This window comes from Hordeum vulgare, chromosome 1H, assembly GCF_904849725.1.
Source record: "Hordeum vulgare subsp. vulgare chromosome 1H, MorexV3_pseudomolecules_assembly, whole genome shotgun sequence".
Classification (NCBI taxonomy): domain Eukaryota; kingdom Viridiplantae; phylum Streptophyta; class Magnoliopsida; order Poales; family Poaceae; genus Hordeum; species Hordeum vulgare.
Genome location: NC_058518.1, coordinates 437,202,766 through 437,206,023, shown reverse-complemented (window position 1 = coordinate 437,206,023; position 3,258 = coordinate 437,202,766).

The window sequence follows — 3,258 nt, the reverse complement described above, 5'->3', positions numbered from 1 at the left end:
CCAAAGCTGGACCTAAGCCTGAAACGGAGTGTTTCTATTGCAAGGGTATGGGTCACTGGAAGCGCAATTGCCCCAAGTATCTGGCAGATAAGAAGGCGGGCAAAGTAAAATCAGGTATATTTGATATACATGTTATTGATGTGTACTTAACCGGCTCTCGTAGTAGTGCTTGGGTATTCGATACCGGTTCTGTTGCTCACATTTGCAACTCGAAGCAGGAACTGCGGAATAGACGAAGGCTGGCAAAAGATGAAGTGACGATGCACGTAGGAAATGGTTCCAAGGTTGATGCAATCGCCGTCGGCACAGTGTCACTTCAGGTACCATCGGGATTAGTGATGAACTTAAATCGTTGTTATTTAGTGCCTACGTTGAGCATGAACATTATGTCTGGATCTTGTTTATTGCGAGACGGTTACTCTTTTAAGTCTGAGAATAATGGTTGTTCTATTTCTATGAGTAACATCTTTTATGGTCATGCACCGAATGTGAGAGGATTGTTCATATTGAATCTTGATAGCGATACGCATATACATAACATTGAGACCAAAAGAGTTAGAGTAAACAATGATAGCGCCATATTTTTTTGTGGCACTGCCGCTTGGGTCATATTGGTGTAAAGCGCATGAAGAAACTCCATGCTGATGGACTTTTGGAGTCACTTGACTTTGATTCACTTGACACGTGCGAACCATGCCTCATGGGCAAGATGACTAAGACTCCGTTCTCCGGAACAATGGAGCGTGCAAGTGACTTGTTGGAAATCATACATACCGATGTGTGTGGTCCAATGAGCGTAGAGGCACGCGGCGGATATCGTTATTTTCTCACCTTCACTGACGATTTAAGTAGATATGGTTATGTCTACTTGATGAAGCACAAGTCTGAAACATTTGAAAAGTTCAAGCAATTTCAGAGTGAAGTGGAAAATCATCGTAACAAGAAGATCAAGTTCCTACGGTCTGATCGTGGGGGTGAATATCTGAGTTTCGAGTCTGGTGCTCACTTAAGACAATCTGGAATTGTTTCGCAGTTAACACCGCCTGGAACACCACAGCGTAATGGTGTGTCCGAACGTCGTAATCGTACTTTGTTAGAGATGGTGTGATCTATGATGTCTCTTACTGATTTGCCGTTATCATTTTGGGGTTATGCATTAGAAACAGCTGCATTCACTTTAAATAGGGCACCATCAAAATCCGTTGAGACGACACCATACGAACTGTGGTATGGCAAAAGGCCAAAGTTGTCGTTTCTTAAAGTTTGGGGATGTGATGCTTATGTCAAAAAGCTTCAGCCTGAAAAGCTGGAACCCAAAGCGGAAAAGTGCGTCTTCATAGGTTACCCAAAAGAGACAGTTGGGTACACCTTCTATCTCAAATCCGAGGGCAAAGTGTTTGTTGCTAAAAACGGAGCTTTTCTCGAGAAGGAGTTTCTCTCGAGAGAATTGAGTGGGAGGAAGATAGAACTTGACGAGGTTGTCGAACCTCTCATCCCTCTGGATGGTGGCGCAGGGCAAGGGGAAACCTCTGTCGTTGCGACGCTGGTTGAGGAGGAAGTTAATGATGATGATCATGAAACTCCAGTTCAAGTTTCTGTTGAACCACGCAGGTCGACGAGATCACGCGCTGCTCCAGAGTGGTACGGTAATCCCGTCTTATCAATCATGTTGTTAGACAACAATGAACCTGCAAATTATGAAGAAGCAATGGTGGGCCCAGATTCCAACAAATGGCTAGAAGCCATGAAATCCGAGATAGGATCCATGTATGAGAACAAAGTGTGGACTTTGGAGATACTACCTGAGGGCCGCAAGGCTATTCAGAACAAATGGATCTTTAAGAAGCAGACGGACGCTGACGGTAATGTGACCGTTTATAAAGCTCGACTTGTGGCAAAGGGTTTTTCACAAGTTCCAGGAGTTGACTACGATGAGACTTTCTCACCCGTAGCGATGCTTAAGTCCGTCAGAATCATGTTAGCAATAGCTGCATTTTTCGATTATGAAATCTGGCAGATGGATGTCAAAACGGCGTTCCTTAACGGTTTCCTTAAGGAAGAGTTGTATATGATGCAACCCGAAGGTTTTGTCGATCCTAAAAATGCTGACAAGGTGTGCAAGCTCCAGCGATCCATTTATGGACTAGTGCAAGCATCTCGGAGTTGGAACAAACGCTTTGATGAGGTGATCAAAGCATTTGGGTTTATACAAGTGGTTGGAGAATCTTGTATTTACAAGAAAGTGAGTGGGAGCTCTGTGGCGTTTTTAATATTATATGTGGATGACATATTACTGATTGGAAACAACGTAGAGCTTTTGGAGAGCATAAAAGGTTACTTGAATAAAAGTTTCTCTATGAAGGACCTAGGAGAAGCTGCTTACATTCTAGGCATTAAGATCTATAGGGATAGATCAAAACGCCTGATAGGACTTTCACAAAGCACATACCTTGATAAAGTTTTGAAGAGGTTCAAAATGGAACAGTCCAAGAAAGGGTTCTTGCCAGTTTTACAAGGTACGAGATTGAGTAAGACTCAGTGCCCAGCAACTGATGAAGATAGAGAGCATATGCGCTCCGTCCCCTATGCTTCAGCCATAGGTTCTATCATGTATGCGATGCTGTGGACTAGACCGGATGTTAGCCTGGCCATAAGTATGGAAGGTAGGTTCCAGAGTAATCCAGGAGTGGATCACTGGAGAGCGGTCAAGAATATCCTGAAGTACCTGAAAAGGACTAAGGAGATGTTTCTCGTATATGGAGGTGACGAAGAGCTCGCCGTAAAAGGTTACGTCGATGCAAGCTTTGACACAGATCCAGACGACTCTAAGTCGCAAACCGGATACGTATTTATTCTTAATGGGGGTGCAGTAAGCTGGTGCAGTTCCAAGCAAAGCGTCATAGCAGATTCTACATGTGAAGCGGAGTACATGGCTGCCTCGGAGGCGGCTAAGGAGGGTGTATGGATGAAGCAGTTCATGACGGATCTTGGAGTGGTGCCAAGTGCACTGGATCCAATAACCTTGTTCTGTGACAACACGGGTGCCGTTGCCTTAGCAAAGGAACCACGGTTTCACAAGAAGACCAGACACATCAAACGACGCTTCAACCTCATCCGCGACTACGTCGAGGAAGAGGACGTAAATATATGCAAAGTGCACACGGATCTGAATGTAGCAGACCCGCTGACTAAACCTCTTCCACGGCCAAAACATGATCGACACCAGAACTGTATGGGTGTTAGATTTATTACAATGTA